Source organism: Salmo salar, chromosome 01, assembly GCF_965601325.2.
Source record: "Salmo salar chromosome 01, fSalSal1, whole genome shotgun sequence".
In the NCBI taxonomy this organism is placed as follows: Eukaryota; Metazoa; Chordata; class Actinopteri; order Salmoniformes; family Salmonidae; genus Salmo; species Salmo salar.
In genome coordinates, this window is record NC_138291.1 from 26,579,261 (window position 1) to 26,606,013 (window position 26,753).

Sequence of the window (26,753 nt, forward strand, 5' to 3'; positions counted from 1 at the left end):
GCTCATTTTAACGGCACACTTGTTGTTTGTGTACATGGATTTTATAATGTTTTCCCCCAACACCACTTTCCATCAATTTATATTGCAGACCCTCATGCCAAATTGAGTCAAAAGCTTTTTTGAAATCAACAAAGCATGAGAAGACTTTGCCTTTGTTTTGGATTGTTTGTCAATCAGGTGTGCAGGGTGAATACGTGGACTGTCGTACGGTAATTTGGTAAAAAGCCAATTTGACATTTGCTCAGTACATTGTTTGCACTGAGGAAATGTACGAGTCTGCTGTTAATGATAATGCAGAGGATTTTCCCAAGGTTGCTGTTGACACATCCCACGGTAGTTATTGGTGTCAGTTTTGTCTCCACTTTTATTCATTGGGGTGATCAGTCCTAGGTTCCAAATATTGGGGAAGATGCCAGAGCTAAGGATGATGTTAAAGAGTTTAAGTATAGCCAATTAGAATTTGTGGTCTGTATTCTGTCACGAACTTGCCATGTTGGTGAGGTTTATGACCCCCATAAATACCTTTCCCCATTTTCTCTCTTTACTCTACAGAATGGACTCTTGGAAAACCCTTTGTTAACATAGAGAGAGTATTGTAACATCAAAAGGTTGGGGAAAAGAACAATCTTTATGTAATCCAACCAGTTGAAAGTGTTCGTTGGTACTTTAAGAATATGCTGTCAGATCAGTTGTCGTCTGAGACATTATTACTGATGATAGGACGACATAAACTGTATCTTGGAAAGTCTACACATTCAGATTCACATGGAATTGTTGTGCAATTTAAATGTTTAAATATGAAACTATTTGTGAAAAGATTAAATGTAATTTCAGTTTTTAAAATGAGAGAATTGTTTTCATAAGTAAGTAAAATAGGCATTGGTTGGAAATGATGAACCAAGCCCTTTTCTACATTTCTATAAGAGCCCCCGTGATCCAATTCATGCAAACTAAACCAACCTCAGCGTGAGCTCTGGTTGCGAATGGTTGAACGACTACAACCTAACGAAATTAACATTGTGTTCCCGATGACGTGAGGACTGATGTCCATACGTTTAAAATTGCGAATTTCAACGTGGAGGTGACGATCGCCACGCTGGAAGGATGAATTTCGACTATACCAGCCAGAATATAGCATGAGCTTATAGTATGGCAACTTGGTATGAACTTTGAACTCTTATTCCCTAAAGAAGTGATACATCCTAGACATTGAGTTATCAGCAACAGCTGTAAACGTGCGTGGCCTAGGAAAGGATGGACAATCTCTTCAGAACAACAGGGTACTACAACGTATCCGTTCAACCACATGACGACGGTACTACAACATATCCATTCTACCACAAGCCGACAGACAACAACGTATCCGCCCAGAAATATTCTTCAAAGGACAAGGGAGATCTCTGCTGGGCAACCCAGCCTTCCATCTTCGACCAATCTATTGAAGCGCAGCTCAGAGTAAATATATTTATTGCATTTTTCTTTTCCGAATGGGCGGTTATTTAGAATGCATAAGATTCTGTATTTACGATAGCATAGCTTCATAAGGTCCGATAGAGACCCAATCCTTTTGTTCCTCAATCTTCCCGCGCTTTCATTCAAACCCAACCTCCTTTCTTGTGTAACCAGCCGTCATATCGGTTTCGTCCGCTAGGGACGTTTTCTTTTATGACATAATTAGTAATCAATGTATGATCCATTCTGTGTATATGTCATTCTGTGTGATTATTTAGGTATTTAGTAAATTAATAATTGAACCAAATTTTGTATTGCTGATTCAACCTGTTAGCCAGGGTTCGTGAAGATAACCAAGAATTTTACGACGTTCAGATGAGACTGAATAAGGTGACGATTAATAATTGACTGCTATTGATATAAAAGATGATCAGGTGTTTAAGAGTTTATTCGGAAGACAACAGCTCTATAAGCATTCTTCCGTGGTGCCCCGTCTGTCACGTCCTGACCAGTGAAAGAGGTCATTTGCCATAGTAGAGTGGTCAGGGCGTGGCAGGGGGGTTTGTTTCGTAGGTATTTTGGGTTTTCTGTTTCTGTGTGGGTTTGTTCTAGTTATCATTTTCTATGTGTTGGTTTTCATTTTCGGCCGGGTATGGTTTCCAATCAGAGGCTTTCGTCTTTCGTTGTCTCTGATTGGAAGCCATACTTAGGCAGCCTGTTTTTCCTTTGGGGTTGTGGGTAGTTGTTTTCCGTTCTAGTCTAGTGTACCTGACGGGACTGTGTTGGTCGTTTGTTATTTTGTCAAGTGTGTTCATTAAAAAGTTTGAAAATGAGCACTATCCACGCTGCGTCTTTCTCCATTTTACGACCCCTGTGACACCGTCTTCCTAGTTAATTACATTTACATGATTAGTTTAATCAGGTAATATTAATTACAGAGAATTTATTTGATAAAATAGCATGTCATATATCACTTAATCCATTGTAAAGACACAACAATTCTATCATTTCATTGAGGATACCCTCAACACCACAGGCCTTTTTGGGTTGGAGGGTTTGTTTATTGTCCTGTAGTTCATTCAGTGTAATTGGATAATCCAGTGGGATCTGGTAGTCTATAATGGTTGATTCTAAGATGCGTATTTGATCATGTATATGTTTTTGTTGTTTGTTCTTTGTTATAGGGCCAAAAAGATTGGAGAAGTGGTTTACCCATAGATCTCCATTTTGGATAGATAACTCTTCGTGTAGTTGTTTGCTTAGTGTTTTCCAATTTTCCCAGAAGTGGTTCGAGTCTATGGATTCTTCAATTACATTGAGCTGATTTCTGACATGCTCTTCCTTCTTTTTCCGTAGTGTATTTCTGTATTGTTTTAGTGTTTCACCATAGTGAAGGCGTAGGCTCAGGTTTTCTGGGTCTCTGTTTTTGTGTGGATAGGTTTCTCAATTTATTTCTTAGGTTTTTGCATTCGTCATCAAACCATTGGTCATTGTTGTTCATTTTCTTCGATTTTCTGTTTGAAATTTTTAGATTTGATAGGGAAGCTGAGAGGTCAAATAAACTGTTTAGGTTTTCCACTGCCAAGTTTACACCTTCACTATTACAATAAAACATTTTGTCCAGGAAGTTGTCTAAAAGGGATTGAATTTGTTATTGCCTAATTGTTTTTTGGTAGGTTTCCACACTACTTTCCTTCCATTTATAGCGTTTCTTAATATTATTCAGTTCCTTTGCCTTTGATGCCTCATGATTGAGCATTGCTCTGTTCAAGTAGACTGTGATTTTCCTGTGATCTGATAGGGGTGTCAGTGGGCTGACTGTGAATGCTCTGAGAGACTCTGGGCTGAGGTCAGTGATAACATAGTCTACAGTACTACTGCCAATAGATCAGCTATAGGTGTACCTAACATAGGAGTCCTCTCGAAGCCTACCGTTGACTATGTACATACCCAGCGTGCGACAGAGCTGCAGGAGTTGTGACCCGTTTTTGTTGGTTATGTTGTCATAGTTGTGCCTGGGGTGCATATGGGTGAGGGAATGCTGTCACCTCCAGGTAGGTGTTTGCCTCTCTGTGTGCTGAGGGCGTCAGGTTCTTGTCCAGTTCTGGTATTTAGGTCGCCACAGACTAGTACATGTCCCTGGGCCTGGAAATTATTGATTTCCCCCTCCAGGATGGAGAAGCTGTCTTCATTAAAGTATGGGGATTCTAGTGGGGGGATATACAGTTGAAGTTGGAAGTTTATCTTATCTTAGCCAAATACATTTAAACTCAGTTTTTCACAATTCCTGACATTTAATCCTAGTAAAAATTACAAGTCTTATGTCAGTTAGGATCACCACTTTATTTTAAGAATGTGAAATGTGAGAATAATAGTAGAGAGAATTATTGATTTCAGCTTTAATTTCTTTCATCACATTCCCAGTGGGTCAGAAGTTTAGATACACTCTTAGTATTTGGTGGCATTGCCTTTAAATTGTTTAACTTGGGTGAAATGTTTTAGGTAGCCTTCCACAAGCTTCCCACAATAAGCTGGGTGAATTTTGACCCATTCCTCCTAACAGAGCTGGTATAACTGCGTCAGATTTGTAGCCCACCTTGCTCACACACGCTTTTTCAGTTCTGCGCACAAATTCTCTATAGGATTGAGGTCAGGGCTTTGTGATGGTCACTCCAATACATTGACTGTGTTGTCCTTAAGCCATTTTGCCACAACTTTGGAAGTATGCTTGCGGTCATTGTCCATTTGGAAGACCCATTTGCGACCAAGCATTAATTTCCTGACTGATGTCTTGAGATGTTGCTTCAATATAAGTGCACCAGTCCCTCCTGCAGCAAAGCACCCCCACAACATGATGCTGCCACCCCTGTGCTTCATGGTTGGGATGGTGTTCTTCGGCTTGCAAGCCTCCCTCCCCCATAACAATGGTCATTATGGCCAAACAGTTCTATTTTTGTTTCATCAGACCAGAGGACATTTCTCCAAAAAGTACAATCTTTGTCCCAGTGTGTAGTTGCAAACCGTAGTCTGGCTTTTTTATGGCGGGTTTGGAGCAGTGGCTTCATCCTTGCTGAGCGGCCTTTCAGGTTATGTCAATATAGGACTCGTTTTACTGTGGATATAGATACTTTTGTACCTGTTTCCTCCAGCATCGTCACATGGTCCTTTGCTGTTGTTCTGGAACTGATTTGCACTTTCCGCACCGAAGTACATTCATCTCTAAGAGACAGAATGCGTCTCATTCCTGAGCGGTATGACGGCTGCATGGTCCCATGGTGTTTATACTTGCGTACTATTGTTTGTACAGATTAATGTGGTACCTTCAGGCGTTTGGAAATTGCTCCCAAGGATGAACCAGATTTGTCTTGGTTGATTACTTTTGATTTTCCCATGATGTCAGTTAGCTTATCAGAAGCTTCTAAAGCCATGACATAATTTTCTGGAATTTTCCAAGCTGTTTAAAGGCACAGTCCATTTAGTGTATGTAAACTTCTGACCCCCTGGAATTGTGATACAGTGAAATAATCTGTCTGTAAACAATTGTCGGAAAAATTACTTGTGTCATGCACAAAGTAGATGTCCTAACCGACTTGCCAGAACTATAGTTTGTTAACAAGAAATTTGTTGAGTGGTTGAAAATGAGTTTTAATGACTCCAACCTAAGTGTATGTAAACTTCCGACTTCAACTGTAGGTAGCACACAGGAGGACATTTTTCTCTGTTGAGATCATTTCCTTTTGAATTTCTTGCCAAATGTAAAATGTTCCTGTTTTGATTAGTTTAATAGTCAGTTAGGTCTGCTCTATACCAAATTAGCATACCCCCTGAGTCCATTCCCTGTTTCACACCCGGTAGTTTGTTGGATGGGACTACCAGCTCTTTCTCTCTCTCCTCTCATTCTCCATTCCCATCTATCTCTGTGTAGTAGCTCCTTCAAAGGGCCTGGTAGGGCCCTGCTGCTACTCTGCCTGCCTGTGCTGCATGCCATTAGGTTCTTCTGTCTTGATCTGTAATTGGGGCATTCTTAGACAATCATCCAGTGAGCGGCCTGTTAGGGAGTCATGGAAACCTCCCTGATATCTGGGCTGATAGAGAAGGTCATTTCCAGCTGTTTGAAGTAGAGGTCGACTGATTAATCGGAATGGCCGATTAATTAGGGCTGATTTCAAGTTTTCATAACAATCGGAAATCGGTATTTTTGGACGTCGATTTTTTTTTTTTTAATTATTTTTATTATTATTATTATAATTTTTTTTGACCTTTATTTAACTAGGCAAGTCATTTACATTTACATTTAAGTCATTTAGCAGACGCTCTTATCCAGAGCGACTTACAAATTGGTGCATTCACCTTATGATATCCAGTGGAACAACCACTTTACAATAGTGCATCTAAATCTTTTAAGGGGGGGGGGGGGGTTAGAAGGATTACTTTATCCTATCCTAGGTATTCCTTAAAGAGGTGGGGTTTCAGGTGTCTCCGGAAGGTGGTGATTGACTCCGCTGTCCTGGCATCGTGAGGGAGCTTGTTCTACCATTGGGGTGTCAGAGCAGCGAACAGTTTTGACTGGGCTGAGCGGGAACTGTGCTTCCTCAGAGGTAGGGGGGCCAGCAGGCCAGAGGTGGATGAACGCAGTGCCCTTGTTTGGGTGTAGGGCCTGATCAGAGCCTGAAGGTATGGAGGTGCCGTTCCCTTCACAGCTCCGTAGGCAATCACCATGGTCTTGTAGCGGATGCGAGCTTCAACTGGAAGCCAGTGGAGAGAGCGGAGGAGCGGGGTGACGTGAGAGAACTTGGGAAGGTTGAACACCAGACGGGCTGCGGCATTCTGGATGAGTTGTAGGGGTTTAATGGCACAGGCAGGGAGCCCAGCCAACAGCGAGTTGCAGTAATCCAGACGGGAGATGACAAGTGCCTGGATTAGGACCTGCGCCGTTTCCTGTGTGAGGCAGGGTCGTACTCTGCGAATGTTGTAGAGCATGAACCTACAGGATCGGGTCACCGCCTTGATGTTAGTGGAGAACGACAGGGTGTTGTCCAGGATCACGCCAAGGTTCTTAGCACTCTGGGAGGAGGACACAAGGGAGTTGTCAACCGTGATGGCGAGATCATGGAACGGGCAGTCCTTCCCCGGGAGGAAGAGCAGCTCCGTCTTGCCGAGGTTCAGCTTGAGGTGGTGATCCGACATCCACACTGATATGTCTGACAGACATGCAGAGATGCGATTCGCCTCCTGGTTATCAGAAGGGGGAAAGGAGAAGATTAATTGTGTGTCGTCTGCATAGCAATGATAGGAGAGACCATGTGAGGATATGACAGAGCCAAGTGACTTGGTGTATAGCGAGAATAGGAGAGGGCCTAGAACAGAACCCTGGGGGACACCAGTGGTGAGAGCGCATGGTGCGGAGACAGATTCTCACCACGCCACCTGGTAGGAGCGACCTGTCAGGTAGGACGCAATCCAAGCGTGGGCCGCGCCGGAGATGCCCAACTCGGAGAGGGTGGAGAGGAGGATCTGATGGTTCACAGTATCAAAGGCAGCAGATAGGTCTAGAAGGATGAGAGCAGAGGAGAGAGAGTTAGCTTTAGCAGTGCGGAGAGCCTCCGTGACACAGAGAAGAGCAGTCTCAGTTGAATGCCCAGTCTTGAAACCTGACTGATTAGGATCAATAAGGTCATTCTGAGAGAGATAGCAGGAGAGCTGGCCAAGGACGCCACGTTCAAGAGTTTTGGAGAGAAAAGAAAGAAGGGATACTGGTCTGTAGTTGTTGACACATTTAAGAACACATTCTTACTTTCAATGATGGCCTAGGAACGGTGGGTTAACTGCCTTGTTCAGGGGCAAAAGGACAGATTTTTACCTTGTCAGCTCGGAGATTCAATCTTGCAACCTTACGGTTAACTAGTCCAACGCTCTAACCACCTGCTTTACATTGCACTCCACGAGGAGCCTGCCTGTTACGCGAATGCAGTAAGAAGCCAAGGTAAGTTGCTAGCTAGCATTAAACTTATCTTATAAAAAACAATCAATCAATCATAATCACTAGTTAACTACACATGGTTGATGATATTACTAGTTTATCTAGCCTTTCCTGCGTTGCATATAATCGCTTAGGTACACGTTGCTCCAACCATAAACATCAATGCCTTTCTTAAAATCAATACACAAGTATATATTTTTAAACCTGCATATTTAGTTAATATTGCCTGCTAACATGAATTTCTTTTAACTAGGGAAAATGTGTCACTACTCCAAGTCTCAGAGCGAGTGACGTTTGAAACGCTATTAGCGCGCACCCGCTAACTAGCTAGCCATTTCACATCGGTTACACCAGCCTAATCTTGGGAGTTGACAGGCTTGCGTTTTGCCAGCAGCTCTTCGCTGTGCTTCAAGCATTGCGCTGTTTATGACTTCAAGCCTATCAACTCCCAAGATTAGGCTGGTGTAACCGATGTGAAATGGCTAGCTAGTTAGGTGGGTGCGCGCTAATAGCGTTTCAAACGTCACTCGCTCTGAGACTTGGAGTAGTTGTTCCCTTTGCTCTGCATGGGTAACGCTGCTTTGAGGGTGGCTGTTGTCGATGTGTTCCTGATTCGAGCCCAGGTGTGCGCGAGGAGAGGAACGGAAGCTATACTGTTACACTGGCAATACTAAAGTGCCTATAAGAACATCCAATAGTCAAAGGTATATGAAATACAAATCGTATAGAGAGAAATAGTCCTATAATTCCTATAATAACTACAACCTAAAACTTCTTACCTGGGAATATTGAAGACTCATGTTAAGGAACCACCAGCTTTCATATGTTCTCATGTTCTGAGCAAGGAACTTAAACGTTAGCTTTCTTACATGGCACATATTGCACTTTTACTTTCTTCTCCAACACTTTGTTTTTGTATTATTTAAACCAAATTGAACATGTTTCATTATTTATTTGAGGCTAAATTGATTTTATTGATGTATTATATTAAGTTAAAACAAGTGTTCATTCAGTATTGTTGTAATTGTCATTATTACAAAAAAAAATTAATCGGTTAGCGGCTTTTTTGGGTCCTCTAATAATCGGTATCGGCGTTGAAAAATCATAATCGGTCGACCTCTAGTTTGAAGTCATCAACAGTTGTTTGGGATCTGATGGCTCCTGCTATGTGGGGGGCAGCAGGGGCAAAGGCTCCCTCTATCAGTCCCACACTTTGCCAGAGGGTATCAAAGGTGCCCTTGATCCCTTCCTTTTCTTGGGCAGTGTGGATTCTCAACCCTCATCACCTCTAATAATCAGTGTTGGGTCTGTAAACTGCAGTGTTATGTCATTGCCACCTTCAATGACATTGAAATCACCTTTGTGGAGTTGGCCTGAAGCTCATGCATTATTTAAATCCAGTTGATATCCTAATGTGTTTTTTGATGTGAATGGGGACCATTTACATGATAACTTCACACATGAATGTTCAATATTTGTGTAGAGTTGTGTTGAATGCAATCTGGATTTTCATTCATGTTGCTTTTCCCTCAGCTCTCTGCATCATTATCCCATAGGATTGATATTCAGTTGAACACAGCACCCCAATCTACTTGACATGAGGATGATAACTTTAATGCTATTATACTCATGAAGTTCACTGTCATTTCATGGTTGATTTAAAAAGTAATTGGCCCATTTAATTTAGAACTAAATGGCATTTTGAGCATAATGGTACTGGTCTAGCCTGCAGACTTTGGTAGAACCAGCAGTATAATGGAAATACTCTGAAATATGACTGATTCGAGATCCCAAGTTCTCTGCTCTTGTAAAAGTAGGGTAAAGATGTAGGATCTTAATTTGAACCAGATTGCTATAGCAAGAAAATAATCCTGCAATAGCAGGAAATGTGAATTATTATATGGATTATAATTAATGGAATTTTTTTTGTAGGGGATGATACATTTTTTGTTAGTGCAAATCAAGTCTGGCATTTTAAAGTGTAAATTACAAACTTTAGAACCCTTTTCAAACCTTGAATACACTACAAGTTTGTATTTTCTGCTATGCAGGAAAATTATCAGCAACAAAAGAGTGTTCAAATTAAGATCCTACATCTGTATGTCTTGGAGAATCCACCTTTCCTAATATTTATATTATTTATTACAATGTTTTGCCATCTGCTTTTACCAACTGCTTCTACCGACTGTTACTTTTTCATTTATTACATTATTTTTTTTTTACATTTACTTGATTTACCAATGGAATTAATGAAATAGATTGAACAATTACTAGTGCTGTTCACCAAGAGTAAGCTCTAATTCAGGGTTTCCCAACCACCTGGCCGGAAAAAAGACACAAAGAAAAAATACCAAAACAAAATTAAAATGATGTTTTCTTCCAAAAATAATAACAGTTGGAATATGAATGGCATTATAAGAAATGTTTCATTACTTTTCATAATGCAAATTGTTCATAATAATAATTGGCCTTTAATTTGTTACATTCAATGTTAAAATTGACTACATTTGACCTCCAAGATATTTAATGTAAAAAAATGTTATCTGACTCCATGAATGGTGGTCCTCAAGAGCTTTTGACAGTGATTTGGTGTTCCCTGGAAAGGTAAAGGTCGGGAATCGCTGCTCTAAATGTTATCTGGTGCTCCTTTCTCTCCAAAAAGTGCTCGTCACGCAGATACTCTTTTTCTCTGCTGCAAGTAAGCAGAGATTGTCTACCCTATATCCATATTACCATATTGATTTCCCGTATCTAATAATGATTAACACATTTCCTGAAAGTCATTGAGTGTTTTCAATAGTGCACATTTAGAAAGAAGCTGTTAAAACAGTGGGAGGCTCATTTTAGGGTGGAAGCAGTATTCAGCAGAAAGCTGCTCTCCTGTGTTCCTGCCGGGTGGACGGACAGAGGGAATTAAACAGCAGCAGAGCCAGAGACGGCCCAGTGAAAGATAGCTGTAATGAGCTATTGATCCAGCCACCAAATGAAGACATTTCCTGAGGAATGTCAGTGGTATGCAGTTAGCAAACCTAATTTATTTGTGTTTCAGAGCATGAATATTTAATCCAGGAAGTAGATTTAACTGTTTTTTTTTAAGATGCAAGAGAGATGGCTTTCACCTTTTCCTCAGCGATAGTCTGCTAAGATTTATTTTGCTGTTAAAGGCATTTTTCATTTGCCTACTCCTCACACTTTATGATATGGCTGTCAGAGACTTGCTCTTCTCATTATTGTTAAACTGGTATTTATGGATGTTGTTTCAGTATTTAGCAGGATTTATTATATAACAAAACTTATTAAACAGTTCCTAAAATAAGTGTCTCTCAAGGTAGTTAATTGGAATTATTATGTGGATTATAATCAATGGACATTTTTTGTAGGGCTGGGAATTTCCAGGGACCACGCGATACAATATTATCACAGTACTTTGGTGCCGATATGATATGTATTGCGATTCTCATGATTGTATATGCAATGTGATTCAATACTGTGATTTTATTGCGATTCGATGTTCCAAACGTATTGCTCACCATATGTCTGCTACAGAGGGACAAGAGAGGGCCATGAGAAAACAAGTTCTGATTGGTCATGGAAACAAAAGTGCTAAAAACAAATTGGCTCCCTTTTTAAAAAGAAGATGGAGAAAAAGCTATTAAGGAAAAATACTGGAGTTGTGGTGCAGGTATAGCCAACTAGCGCAAAATAATATTGCGATATTGTCAAAACGGTACGATACGATATATCATTAAAAAAAATCTCCCGATATGTTAGTGTATTGTTTTTTTCCTCAGCACAGATTTTATGTAGTGGTTGATACATTTTATGTTAGGGCAAATCAAGTCTAACATTTTTAAAGTGGAAATTCCAAACTTTAGAAGCCTTTTTAAACCTCTAATACGCTACAAGTTTGCATTTCCTGCTGTGCATAAAAATGTTCAGCAACTGAAGAGTGATCAAATTATGATCCTACATCTGTACAGCTAAGTTGCTTTCAAGGTAGTTAGCGCTACAAGCTCACATGTTATCAGTACTGACAGGGACCCTACCCACCCGGTTCTATCCCCCTTACATGAGCTGGGTCCACGGCTCAAATGAACATATTTGCATCACATGTGGTAAGCAAACTGGATGCTGAGGGCTCACTCCATCACGCTGACCTATTTTAAACCAGGGCCAAGCATACTGTATTCCTTAGGTTACTTCCTTCCTGTATATGGTACACATAGACTACAGCATTATACACACCACATAATGTTTTGCAGTGTGCAAAGTTATGCAGGACCTTTCTACCGTCACATTATCCTCCACCATCTGAGCAACCGCCAACTGTATTCATGCCATTTAAAAACTGTCCCGGTTACCTCAGATACAATGTGAGTGTATTCTATTATAGCACGTAAATTAAAGTCATTCTACCACTTTGCATACTGTACTTGTCTGAATCATTCTCTCCCCGTAAGCAGTAAGCAGCACCTCTGGTATTTGTGCGATAATGATATTCAATGTTCTGCTGTGCCCTACTCCCCACTGTGCTCTTAATAAGGATTTTTTAGGAACATTTAGTATCTGCTGTTTGGATTCTTAGCTTACTCAGCCTTGCATGGCCCAGGCTCCAGTCTAGTGTTGTTTTAGAGCCCCAGTCTAGAATTTCCAGGCTCCAATCTAGTGTTGTTTTAGAGTCCCAGTCTAGAGTTTCCAGGCTCCAATCTAGTGTTGTTTTAGAGCCCCAGTCTAGAGTTTCCAGGCTCCAGTCTAGTGTTGTTTTAGAGCCCCAGTCTAGAGTTTCCAGGCTCCAGTCTAGTGTTGTTTTAGAGCCCCAGTCTAGAGTTTCCAGGCTCCAATCTAGTGTTGTTTTAGAGCCCCAGTCTAGAGTTTCCAGGCTCCAATCTAGTGTTGTTTTAGAGCCCCAGTCTAGAGTTTCCAGGCTCCAGTCTAGTGTTGTTTTAGAGTCCCAGTCTAGAGTTTCCAGGCTCCAGTCTAGTGTTGTTTTAGAGCCCCAGTCTAGAGTTTCCAGGCTCCAGTCTAAAACGTGTCTGGTCTCTTGTTAACCCAGCACATTACCTTATCCTACCCTTGATCTCGCTGTTCAATTGAGATATCTGCTGCATCTTTACTGCACGGCCCTTGGTGTCTCTTGAACTACGATAATTGCTGTGTCGTGAGAACCTCATATTTTTCTCTCCCGGCTGATGCCAGCCTCTGAGCCCTATGTCCGATATTGACGACACTGCCATTCCCCACCCCATAAAAGATTCATGCCATTTTAACAACCTCTGCGTCTGCTTTCCACCACAAGCATAGACTAAGAGATATTGGCCTCTTTATTGGGCCTTGTTGCAGCAGAGTCAATGATGTGTGTAATAAAACTATGTATTATTCTGCTAGGGCAGCAAGCAGGAGACAGACCAGGAAGTGCTGAGAGCAGTACTAGCGGTGGGGAGGGTTATACAGCCTGGACACTGATGAGCATACTTGACCCTCCGCCATTACCTTATCAGGGCCCACTATCTGCAGCCTCTCCAACCTGGCACTTTTCAATGACAACAGTGTAATTATGACCCACTGCCATACACCTGCTTAATGAGTAACTTTCCTGAGTCTTGAGTGAATCAAAGTAATGCGGAAATAGAGAGTAAACTTTTACAACTGCGGCTCAGCTCTGTGGCATAAGGATGCTGTAAGGTTTCTTCTCCCTTGATTGGGTAGGGTTTCTATCTCAGCTGCCTGTGTTTCTCCCTGCCTTATCAGCCCACAGCGGGGCTCAGGCCAAGCTAGAAGCTTGAAGAGTTACTGGGACATTAACCGAGAGAGCTGACGGCACAGATTCCCTCTCTCAGCTCTTAATGTGCTTTTGCATGGAAAATTAGAGCACTGGGTTGATTTTTGAAGCACCTGAAATCGCACCGCAAGAGGTTGTAGTCCTATAAAACATTGTTAAATTGCACCCAGATGAGACAGATTTATGTCACTTTTTTTTTTTTTTTTTACTACTACTCTGTGCATCTTCACATTATATCTGTGAATTGGCTGTCAAACTCTCTCTCTCTTTATCTTTCTCTTTCTCTCTCTCTCTCCCCCCTACCTTCTCTCTTTCGATCTGACTCAAAGTGTTTAAGTGGGGAACCATTGGCCTGGGCAGATCTGTCAATCCCAGGCCCTCAAATTGTTTGACAAAGTGGGAAATCAGGTCTAGTTCACTGCCTGCCCTCTCTGACTGGGCGCCCACCTCTCTATTCAAGGATGGGATAAGTACTTGGAATATTCCCCTGCTGGATTCAATTGCTGTCAGAACCTAGAATTTAATACCAATCATCTTTTTATTACCATGGCTTAGTACTGTCACTAAAATTGCCCACATTGAAATTCTGATCTGCTATACAAACACTGACAGTAAATGTACAACAGTGCTGTAGGTGTTTACCCTTAAGGTCCTTCGGGTTATCTGCATAGACATGTGGTAGGCTGAATAGTGTCAACCTGCCTCTTCTTCAGCATTCTTTTCACTGGTGGGAGGCATGAATGAGTAATCCTGTTAACTGTGTGGCAGTCTGGGAACAAGTCAACAAGCCCAGTTGAGCAGCATAGCCAGAGCCAATTGGTAGGTTTCTAGAGAGTTCCATGTGAACAAGAGAGCCTCTGGGATCTCAGCCTCTCTGAGGCAGGGACACGGTCACATGATCAACCCACTGCATGATTGATATTGGATTGGACTTCTATCGGAGGAAGTAACCTAAATGAGTCAGCCACACGCATGTGGGCAGAGATAATGCTGACTGGGATTCTATGTTCTAGTATTTATTAGGATTCCTGGGTTCCAAACAGGAACAAAACAATAGTCTATATCATAAATAAAACAGTACATCACAACAAAACAATATCAGGTATTCCCAAATTGGGGTACGCGCAATGCCGTCGGGGTACGCCAAATAAAAATGTGATTCACATTTAAAAAAAAAAAATTATAATAATATTTTTTATATATATATTCTTTCTTCACATTTTCAAACAGTCCATTTATATTTTCCAACGGGGCTATACATTTGGGTGAGGTTTTTTCTCACTTGAGTAGCCTCATTTCACTGCCAGAAATAAAATTAAACCATCTAGTGTTCAGCGAAATAACAACACAATGTCAAATACAGGTAGCGTAGTCAAATAAACATGCAATCACATTAACCGTTACTCTCTCGCGGAAATTCCACTAACGGTCCATATGTAGCCAAACGTAGCTGCTGCTCATTCCGTTTGCTCGAAAATTGATAAATTGTAAAAAAAAAAAAGTAAGGCCCACGTCCATAGAGATATATACAGTTGAAGTCAGAAGTTTACATACACCTTAGCCAAATACATTTAAACTCCGTTTTTCACAATTCCTGACATTTAATCCGAGTAAAAAATCCTTGTCTTAGGTCAGTTAGGATCACCGCTTTATTTTAAGAATGTGAAATGTCAGAATAATAGTAGAGAGAATGATTGATTTCAGCTTTTATTTCTTTCATCACATTCCCAGTGGGTCAGAAGTTTACATATACACTCAATTAGTATTTGGTAGCATTGCCTTTAAATTGTTTAACTTGGGTCAAACGTTTCGGGTAGCCTTCCACAAGCTTCCCACAATAAGTTGGGTGAATTTTGACCCATTCCTCCAGACAGAGCTGAGTCAGCTTTGTAGGCCTTCTTGCTCGCACACACTTTTTCAGTACTGCCCACACATTTTCCATAGGGTTGAGGTCAGGGCTTTGTGATGGTCACTCCAATACCTTGACTTTGTTGTCCTTAAACCATTTTGCCATAACTTTGGAAGTATGCTTGGGGTCATTGTCCATTTGGAAGACCCATTTGCGACCAAGCTTTAACTTCCTGACTGATGTCTTGAGATGTTGCTTCAATATAGCCACATAATTTTCCTCCTCATAATGCCATCTATTTTGTGAAGTGCACCAGTCCCTCCTGCAGCAAAGCATCCCCACAACATGATGCTGCCACCCCCGTGCTTCATGGTTGGGATGGTGTTCTTCGGCTTGCAAGCAACCCCCTTTTTCCTCCAAACATAACGATGGTCATTATGGCCAAACAGTTCTATTTTTGTTTCATCAGACCAGAGGACATTTCTCCAAAAAGTACGATCTTTGTCCCCATGTGCAGTTGCAAACCGTAGTCTGGCTTTTTTTATGGCGGTGTTGGAGCAGTGGCTTCTTCCTTGCTGAGCGGCCTTTCAGGTTATGTTGATATAGGACTCATTTTACTGTGGATATAGATACTTTTGTACCTGTTTCCTCCAGAATCTTCACTAGGTCCTTTGCTGTTGTTCTGGGATTGATTTGCACTATTCGCACCAAAGTACGTTCATCTCTAGGAGACAGAATGCGTCTCCTTCCTGAGCGGTATGGTGGCTGCGTGGTCCCATGGTGTTTATACATGCATACTATTGAACGTGTTACCTTCAGGCGTTTGGAAATTGAACCAGATTTGTGGAGGTCTACAATTTCTTTTCGCTGATTTCTTTAGATTTTCCCATGATGTCAAGCGAAGAGGCACTGAGTTTGAAGGTAGGCCTTGAAATACATCCACAGGTACACCTCCAATTGACTCAAATGATGTCAATTAGCCTATCAGAAGCTTCTAAAGCCATGACGTCATTTTCTGGAATTTTCCAAGCTGTTTAAAGGGACAGTCGACTTAGTGTATGTAAACTTCTGACCCCTGGAATTGTGATACAGTGAATTATAAGTGTAATAATCTGTCTGTAAACAATTGTTGGAAAGATTACTTGTGTCATGCACAAAGTAGATGTCCTAACCGACTTGCCAAAACTATAGTTTGTTAACAAGACATTTGTGGAGTGGTTGAAAAACGAGTTTTAATGACTCCAACCTAAGTGTATGTAAACTTCTGACTTCAACTGTAACAGCTGTACTGGTGGTACTGCTACTACCAGCAGTATTACACCTGCACCTGTCGACGACACAAGTTGTTCTGCTTCCACGAGCACATCCAATGTTAGCATCAGTAATTCTACATTTGTTGTTCGCCCAGCTAGCATTGACACTGACTGTTGTGAATCTGATGCAGCCGATGAGCTACTGCCCCCTTACCCAGGATAGCACCGAACAACAGACAGGGACGTTGGACCATCGAAGAGGCACAAATATGATGAGAACTACATTGTTTTGGGGTTCACTTATATTGGGAGTAGGTACTTTCCTCAGCCACAGTGTGTTATATGTGCAAAAGTACTATCTCACAACTCGATGAAGCCTTCACTCTTGCGCAGACATTTGGAAACAAAACATGCCAATTTGAAAAATAAGCCACAGGAGTTTTTTGAGCGAGAATTAAGATGACTTTCGAGTAGTAAGACATGTATAAAAGCAACAGATACCATTAATAACGAGGGTCTAGAAGCGTCTTATATGGTGAGCTACCGAGTGGCTAGGACAGGCAAGCTCCATACTTAATTTTCCCTGCTGCCGCTGATATGGCTGGGACAATGCTGGGGGAAAAGGCCCAAAAAACTATACAGACAATTTTTCCATCAAACAACACTGTTCCACGATGCATCAGTGACATGGCAGGAGATGTTTTGAAACAATTACTGCTTCACATACAAGCCAGTGAATTCTGTACATTACAGCTGGATGAGTCAACAGACGTGGCGGGCCTGGCACAAATCAAATCAAATTTCAAATGTATTTATATAGCCCTTCTTACATCAGCTGATATCAGCTCCTGGTATATGCAGCTATATACAGCTCCTGGTATATGTCCGTTACGTTTATGGGGTGTCAATTAAGGAAGACATCCTCTTCTGCAAACGACTGGAAACCAGGACAACAGGAGAATATATTTTTAAAGTACTTGATTGCTTTGTGACATCAAATGGTCTTTGGTGGTCAAGATGTGTTGGTATCTGTACTGATGGCACAAAAGCCATGACAGGGAGACATAGTGGAGTGGTAACCCGCGTGCAAGCAGTTGCTCCCGACGCCACTTGGGTACACTGCAACATCCACCGAGAGGCTCTTGCTGCCAAGGGAGTGACTGACAGCTTAAAAGACGTTTTGGACACTACAGTGAAAATGCTTAACTTTGTTAAAGCAAGGCCCCTGAACTCTCATGTATTTTCTGCACTATGCAATGATATGGGAAGCGACCATGTAATGCTTTTACAACATACAGAAGTGTGCTGGTTATCAAGGGGCAAAACATTGACACATTTTTTTGAATTGAGAGACGAGCTTAAAGTTTTCTTTACTGACCATAATTTTCACTTGTGTGACTGCTTGCATGATGACGAGCTTCTCACTGTCACAGAAATAGCCGTGTTGAAGTGACCAAATCGCAGGCGTGATGTGAATACTCATCCTTTAATGGTAAAGAATTAAGCAAACACGGAAAAACAATAAACAAGAACGACTCAAGACAGGCTAACAGGCTATACTTACAAATATAGCAGTGCTAACGAAAACAACCCACAACCCCAAGAGAAAAACACACCTAATATATGACTCCCAATCAGGAACAACGATATCCAGCTGTTCCTGATCGGGAGTCACACAGACTAACACAGAAACAGAACAACTAGAAACTACATACAACCTCTGCCACGTCCTGACCAATACTAAACAACACTCCCTCTGTTGGTCAGGACGTGACACTCACACGACTGGCCTATCTGGGTGATGTTTTTTCTCGCCTGAATGGTCTGAATCTAGGATTACAGGGACTCTCCTCAACTATATTCAATGTGCGGGACAAAATTGAGGCTATGATTAAGAAGTTGGAGCTCTTCTCTGTCTGCGTTAACAAGGACCTTCCTCCATGCCCTGCCTCCAGTCCACTTACCGATATCTGAACAAGAGAGCCTCATCAAAATTGCAACAAGCGGTTCTGTGAACCTACACTCGATCCCTCCGATGTCAACAACTACAGACCAGTATCCCTTCTTTCTTTTCTCTCCAAAACTCTTGAACGTGCCGTCCTTGGCCAGCTCTCCTGCTATCTCTCGCAGAATGACCTTCTTGATCCTAATCAGTCAGGTTTCAAGACTGGGCATTCAACTGAGACTGCTCTTCTCTGTGTCACGGAGGCTCTCCGCACTGCTAAAGCTAACTCTCTCTCCTCTGCTCTCATCCTTCTAGACCTATCTGCTGCCTTTGATACTGTGAACCATCAGATCCTCCTCTCCACCCTCTCCGAGTTGGGCATCTCCGGCGCAGCCCACGCTTGGATTGCGTCCTACCTGACAGGTCGCTCCTACCAGGTGGCGTGGCGAGAATCTGTCTCCGCACCATGCGCTCTCACCACTGGTGTCCCCCAGGGCTCTGTTCTAGGCCCTCTCCTATTCTCGCTATACACCAAGTCACTTGGCTCTGTCATATCCTCACATGGTCTCTCCTATCATTGCTATGCAGACGACACACAATTAATCTTCTCCTTTCCCCCTTCTGATAACCAGGCGGCGAATCGCATCTCTGCATGTCTGTCAGACATATCAGTGTGGATGACGGATCACCAGCTCAAGCTGAACCTCGGCAAGACAGAGCTGCTCTTCCTCCCGGGGAAGGACTGCCCGTTCCATGATCTCGCCATCACGGTTGACAACTCCCTTGTGTCCTCCTCCCAGAGTGCTAAGAACCTTGGCGTGATCCTGGACAACACCCTGTCGTTCTCCACTAACATCAAGGCGGTGACCCGATCCTGTAGGTTCATGCTCTACAACATTCGCAGAGTACGACCCTGCCTCACACAGGAAACGGCGCAGGTCCTAATCCAGGCACTTGTCATCTCCCGTCTGGATTACTGCAACTCGCTGTTGGCTGGGCTCCCTGCCTGTGCCATTAAACCCCTACAACTCATCCAGAACGCCGCAGCCCGTCTGGTGTTCAACCTTCCCAAGTTCTCTCACGTCACCCCGCTCCTCCGCTCTCTCCACTGGCTTCCAGTTGAAGCTCGCATCCGCTACAAGACCATGGTGATTGCCTACGGAGCTGTGAAGGGAACGGCACCTCCATACCTTCAGGCTCTGATCAGGCCCTACACCCAAACAAGGGCACTGCGTTCATCCACCACTGGCCTGCTGGCCCCCCTACCTCTGAGGAAGCACAGTTCCCGCTCAGCCCAGTCAAAACTGTTCGCTGCCCTGGCACCCCAATGGTGGAACAAGCTCCCTCACGACGCCAGGACAGCGGAGTCAATCACCACCTTCCGGAGACACCTGAAACCCCACCTCTTTAAGGAATACCTAGGATAGGATAAAGTAATCCTTCTAACCCCCCCCCCCCCCTTAAAAGATTTAGATGCACTATTGTAAAGTGGTTGTTCCACTGGATATCATAAGGTGAATGCACCATTTTGTAAGTCGCTCTGGATAAGAGCGTCTGCTAAATGACTTAAATGTAATGTAAATGTAATGTGAAAATTGAATTTAAACAGAAGCCACTGCCAGATTTCTGGATTAGGCTGCGCTCAGAGTATCATGCCTTGGGAAATCGCGCTGTTAAGACACTGATGCTCTTTGCAATCACGTACCTATGTGAGAGTGGATTCTCGGCCCCCGCTAGCATGGAAACTAAATACAGGCACAGACTGTGTGTGGAAAATGATTTAAGACTGACACTCTCTCCAATACAACTCAACATTGCAGAGTTATGTGCATCCTTTCAAGCACACCCTTCTCATTAACCTGTGGTGAGTTATTCAAATAAATATTGATTATTATTATATTATTATTTGTGCCCTGGTCCTATAAGAGTGCTTTGTCACTTCCCACGACCCGGGTTGTGACAAACTCACACTCATTCTTATGTTTAATAAATTTATCATATAGTGTGTGTATGGCAGGCTTACAATGATGGCAAGAAACAACATTTGAGAGTGCGCTGACCCTGATGCTAGAGGGGTATGCAGCTGGAGGATGAATGTTTGAAGGGGTACGGGACTATAAAAAGTTTGGGAACCACTGGTCTATATCATAGATAAAACAACACATCACAACAAAACAATAGTCTACATCATCAATAAAACAATACATCTCACAAGACATTGTGTACTATACAAATTTAACCATTACAAATGTACAATATTACAATACAATATTACAATGTATGGGTGTATGTAGTGTGTGTTAGTGTGTGTGTGTGTGTGTGTCTCTTCCCAGTCCGTGTTTTGCCGTGAGGTGTTGTTTTGTATGTTTTGTAAATTTACATTTACTGCTAGCTTGAGTTATCTGATGTGGAAGAGAGTTCCATGTAGTCATGGCTCTATGTAGTAGGGTTGGGCAGTATCCAGATGTTCATATCGTCAAACCGTCCTTCTCTTCTACCGGAATATATGGTATTACCGGCTTAGTACACAATGGCTTAGTACACAAGATCAGAAATACAGTGTAGACATTGTTAATGTTGTAAATGACTATTGTAGCTGGAAATGGCAGATTTTTTTATGGAATATCTACATAGGTGTACAGAGGCCCATTATCAGCAACTATCACTCCTGTGTTCCAATGGCACGTTGTGTTAGCTTATCCAAGTTTATCAATTTAAAATGCTAATTGATCATTAGAAAACCCTTTCGCAATTATGTTAGCACAGACTGGTCCCCTCTACTACATGGAAGCCCACTAATCTACCGACGGAAATGCACGAGGTGGCTAAAAACAGTCATCTTCTGCCAGCTTGCTACCCATGGCCCGGCTAGCTGTCTGAATCGCCGTGACCCCAACCAACCTCACTACTCACTGGACCCTTATGATCACTCGGCTAAGCATGCCTCTCCTTAATGTCAATATGCCTTGTCCATTGCTGTTCTGGTTAGTGTTTGTTGGCTTATTTCACTGTAGAGCCTCTAGCCCTGCTCATTATACCTTATCCAACCTTTCAGTTCCACCACCCACACATGCGATGACATCACCTGGTTTCAATGATGTTTCTAGAGACAATATCTGTCTCATCATCACTCAATGTCTAGGTTTACCTCCACTGTATTCACATCCTACCATACCTTTGTCTGTACATTATACCTTGAAGCTATTTTATCGCCCCCAGAAACCTGCTCCTTTTACTCTCTGTTCCGGACGTCCTAGACGACCAATTCTCATAGCTTTTAGCCGTACCCTTATCCTACTCCTCCTCTGTTCCTCTGGCGATGTAGAGGTGAATCCAGGCCCTGCAGTGCCTAGCTCCACTACTATTCCCCAGGCGCTCTCTTTTGATGACTTCTGTAACCGTAATAGCCTTGGTTTCATTCATGTTAACCTGTTAGGGCTAGGGGGCAGTATTGACACGGCTGGATAAAAAACATACCCGATTTAATCTGGTTACCACTCCTACCCAGTAACTAGAATATGCATATACTTATTACATATGGATAGAAAACACCCTAAAGTTTCTAAAACTGTTTGAATGGTGTCTGTGAGTATAACAGAACTCAAATGGCAGGTCAAAACCTGAGAGATTCCTTTACAGGAAGTGGCCTGTCTGACCATTTCTTGAACTTCTTTTCCATCTCTATCTTTTACTAAGGATCTCTGCTCTAACGTGACACTTCCTACGTCGTCCATAGGCGCTCAGAGCCCGGGAAAAACCTGAATGTCGTCATCCCAGCCCCAGGCTGAAACACATTATCGCCTTTCTCAAATGGCCGATCAAGGGACTCTGGGCTTAGGCGCGTAACCTGACCGCCCCCGTCTTTGTGATTTTTTCCTCTGTTTGCCGAAAAGGAGATTCCCGGTCGGAATATTATCGCTTTTCTACGAGAAAAATGGCATAAAAATTGATTTTAAACAGCGGTTGACATGCTTCGAAGTACGGTAATGGAATATTTAGATTTTTTTTGTCACGAATTGCGCCATGCGTGCGACCCTTCTTTACCATTTCGGATAGTGTCTGGAACGCACGAACAAAACACCGCTATTCGGATATAACGATGGATTATTTTGGACCAAACCAACATTTGTTATTGAAGTAGCAGTCCTGGGAGTGCATTCTGACGAAGACAACAAAAGGTAATCAAACTTTTATAATAGTAAATATGATTATGGTGAGTGCTAAACTTGCCGGGTGTCTAAATAGCTAGCCCGTGATGCCTGGGCTATGTACTTAGAATATTGCAAAATGTGCTTTCACCAAAAAGCTATTTTAAAATCGGACATATCGAGTGCATAGAGGAGGTCTGTATCTATAATTCTTAAAATAATTGTTATGCTTTTTGTGAACGTTTATCTTGAGTAATTTAGTAAAATGTTAGCGAATTCCCCGGAAGTTTGCGGGGGGTATGCTAGTTCTGAACGTCACATGCTAATGTAAAAAGCTGGTTTTTGATATAAATATGAACTTGATTGAACAAAACATGCATGTATTGTATAACATAATGTCCTAGGGTTGTCATCTGATGAAGATCATCAAAGGTTAGTGCTGCATTTAGCTGTCTTCTGGGTTTTTGTGACATTATATGCTAGCTTGAAAAATGGGTGTCTGATTATTTCTGGGTTGGTACTCTGCTGACATAATCTAATGTTTTGTTTTCGTTGTAAAGCCTTTTTAACCTGTTGGGTCTAGGGGGCAGCATTTGCACGTCTGGATAAAAAAAATGTACCCGATTTAATCTGGTTACTAATCCTACCCAGTAACTAGAATATGCATATACTTATTATATATGGATAGAAAACACTCTAAAGTTTCCAAAACTGTTTGAATGGTGTCTGTGAGTATAACAGAACTCATTTGGCAGGCAAAACCCTGAGACATTTTCTGACAGGAAGTGGATACCTGATGTGTTGTATTGATTTTAAACCTATCCCATTGAAAAACACAGGGGTTTAGGAATATTTTGGCACTTCCTATTGCTTCCACTAGATGTCACCAGCCTTTACAAAGTGTTTTGAGTCTTCTGGAGGGAGATCTGACCGAACAAGAGCCATGGAACGGTGATGTCCCATTAGACACCTGGCGCGCTACTTCATGTTGGGTACCCTCGTTCCAATACGTTATAAAAGGCTATGCATTCGTCCACCTTGAATATTATTCATGTTCTGGTTAAAAAAGGCCCTAATGATTTATGCTATACAACGTTTGACATGTTTGAACGAACGGAAATATATTTTTTCCCCTCGTTCATGACGAGAAGTCCGGCTGGCTTACATCATGTGCTAACGAGACGGAGATTTTTGGACATAAATGATGAGCTTTTTTGAACAAAACTACATTCGTTATGGACCTGTGATACCTGGAAGTGACATCTGATGAAGAGAATCAAAGGTAATGGATTATTTACATAGTATTTTCGATTTTAGATCTCCCCAACATGACGTCTAGTCTGTATCGCAACGCGTATTTTTCTGGGCACAGTGCTCAGATTATTGCAAAGTGTGATTTCCCAGTAAGGTTATTTTTAAATCTGGCAAGTTGATTGCGTTCAAAAGATGTAAATCTATAATTCTTTAAATGACAATATAATATTTTACCAATGTTTTCTAATTTTAATTATTTAATTTGTGACGCTGACTTGACTGCCGGTTATTGGAGGGAAACGATTTCCTCAACATCAATGCCATAGTAAAACGCTGTTTTTGTATATAAATATGAACTTGATAGAACTAAAAATGCATGCATTGTCTAACATAATGTCCTAGGAGTGTCATCTGATGGAGATTGTAAAAGGTTAGTGTATCATTTTAGCTGGTTTTATGGTTTTGGTGACCCTGTCTTTGACTTGACAAAACATTACACACAACTCTTGTAAATGTACTGTCCTAACATACTCTAAATTTATGCTTTCGCCGTAAAACCTTTTTGAAATCGTAAAACGTGGTTAGATTAAGGAGATGTTTATCTTTCAAATGGTGTAACATAGTTGTATTTTTGAAAAATTTGAATTTTGACATTTATTTGGATTCAAATTTGCCGCTCTTGAAATGCACCTGCTGTTGATGGAGTGCACCACAGGTGGCACGCTAGCGTCCCACCTAGCCCCAAGAGGTTAAAATCGGACAGTGTGGTTAGATTAACGAGAGTCTTGTCTTTAAATAGCTGTAAAATAGTCATATGTTTGAGAAATTGAAGTAATAGGATTTTTAAGGTTTTGAAAATCGCGCCACAGGCTTCAAGTGGCTGTTACGTAGGTGGGACGAATTCGTCCCGCCTAGCCCAGAGAGGTTAACATTAGAAGCCTCCTCCCTAAGTTTGTTTTATTCACTGCTTTAGCACACTCTGCCAACCCGGATGTCCTAGCCGTGTCTGAATCCTGGCTTAGGAAGACCATCAAAAACTCTGAAATCCCTATCCCTAACTACAACATTTTCAGACAAGATAGAACGGCCAAAGTGGGCGGTGTTGCAATCTACTGCAGAGATAGCCTGCAGAGGTCTGTCCTACTATCCAGGTCTGTACCCAAACAATTTGAACTTCTACTTTTAAAAATCCACCTCTCTAAAAACAAGTCTCTCACTGTTGCCGCCTGCTATAGACCACCCTCTGCCCCCAGCTGTGCTCTGGACACCATATGTTAACTGATTGCCCCCCATCTATCTTCAGAGCTCGTGCTGCTAGGTGACCTAAACTGGGACATGCTTAACACCCCAGCCATCCTACAATCTAAGCTTGATGCACTCAATCTCACACAAATTATCAATGAACCTACCAGGTACCACCCCAAAGCTGTAAACACGGGCACCCTCATAGATATCATACTAACCAACTTGCCCTCTAAATACACCTCTGCTGTTTTCAACCAAGATCTCAGCGATCACTGCCTCATTGCCTGCATCCGTAATGGGTCAGCGGTCAAACGACCTCCACTCATCACTGTCAAACGTTCCCTGAAACACTTCAGCGAGCAGGCCTTTCTAATCGACCTGGCCCGGGTATCCTGGAAGGATATTGACCTCATCCCGTCAGTAGAGGATACCTGGTTATTTTTTTTTAAATGCCTTCCTCACCATCTTAAATAAGCATGCCCCATTCAAGAAATTTAGGACCATTTTTCTACAGCTGGCCATGCTTTCCACCTGACTACCCCTACCCCGGTCAACAGCACTGCACCCCCCACAGCAACTCACCCAAGCCTTCCCCATTTTCCTTCTCCCAAATCCAGTCAGCTGATGTTCTGAAAGAGCTGCAAAATCTGGACCCCTACAAATCAGTCGGGCTAGATAATCTGGACCCTTTCTTTCTAAAATTATCTGCCGAAATTGTTGCAATCCCTATTACTAGCCTGTTCAACCTCTCTTTCATGTCGTCTGAGATTCCCAAAGATTGGAAAGCAGCTGCGGTCATCCCCCTCTTCAAAGGGGGACACACTCTTGAACCAAACTGCTACAGACCTATATCTCTCCTACCCTGTCTTTCTAAGGTCTTCAAAAGCCAAGTCAACAAACAGATTACCGACCATTTCGAATCCCACCGCACCTTCTCCGCTATGCAATCTGGTTTCAGAGCTGGTCATGGGTGCACCTCAGCCACACTCAAGGCCCTAAACGATATCTTAACCGCCATCTATAAGAAACAATACTGTGCAGCCGTATTCATTGACCTGGCCAAGGCTTTCGACTCTGTCAATCACCACATCCTCATCGGCAGACTCAATAGCCTTGGTTTCTCAAATGATTGCCTCGGCTGGTTCACCAACTACTTCTCTGATAGAGTTCAGTGTGTCTAATCGGAGGGCCTGTTGTCCAGACCTCTGGCAGTCTCTATGGGGGTGCCACAGGGTTCAATTCTTGGGCCGACTCTCTTCTCTGTATACATCAATGATGTCACTCTTGCTGCTGGTGAGTCTCTGATCCACCTCTACGCAGACGACACCATTCTGTATACTTCTGGCCCTTCTTTGGACACTGTCTTAACAACCTTCCAGACGAGCTTCAATGCCATACAACTCTCCTTCCGTGGCCTCCAACTGCTCTTAAATACAAGTAAAACTAAATGCATGCTCTTCAACCGATCGCTGCCTGCACCTGCCCGCTCATCCAGCATCACTACTCTGGACGGTTCTGACTTAGAATATGTGGACAACTACAAATACCTAGGTGTCTGGTTAGACTGTAAACTCTCCTTCCAGACTCACATCAAACATCTCCAATCCAAAGTTAAATCTAGAATTGTCTTCCTATTTTTGCAACAAAGCATCCTTCACTCATGCTGTCAAACACACCCTTGTAAAACTGACCATCCTACCGATCCTCGACTTCGGCGATGTCATTTACAAAATAGCCTCCAATACCCTACTCAATAAATTGGATGCAGTCTATCACAGTGCCATCCGTTTTGTCACCAAAGCCCCATATACTACCCACCACTGCGACCTGTACGCTCTCTTTGGCTGG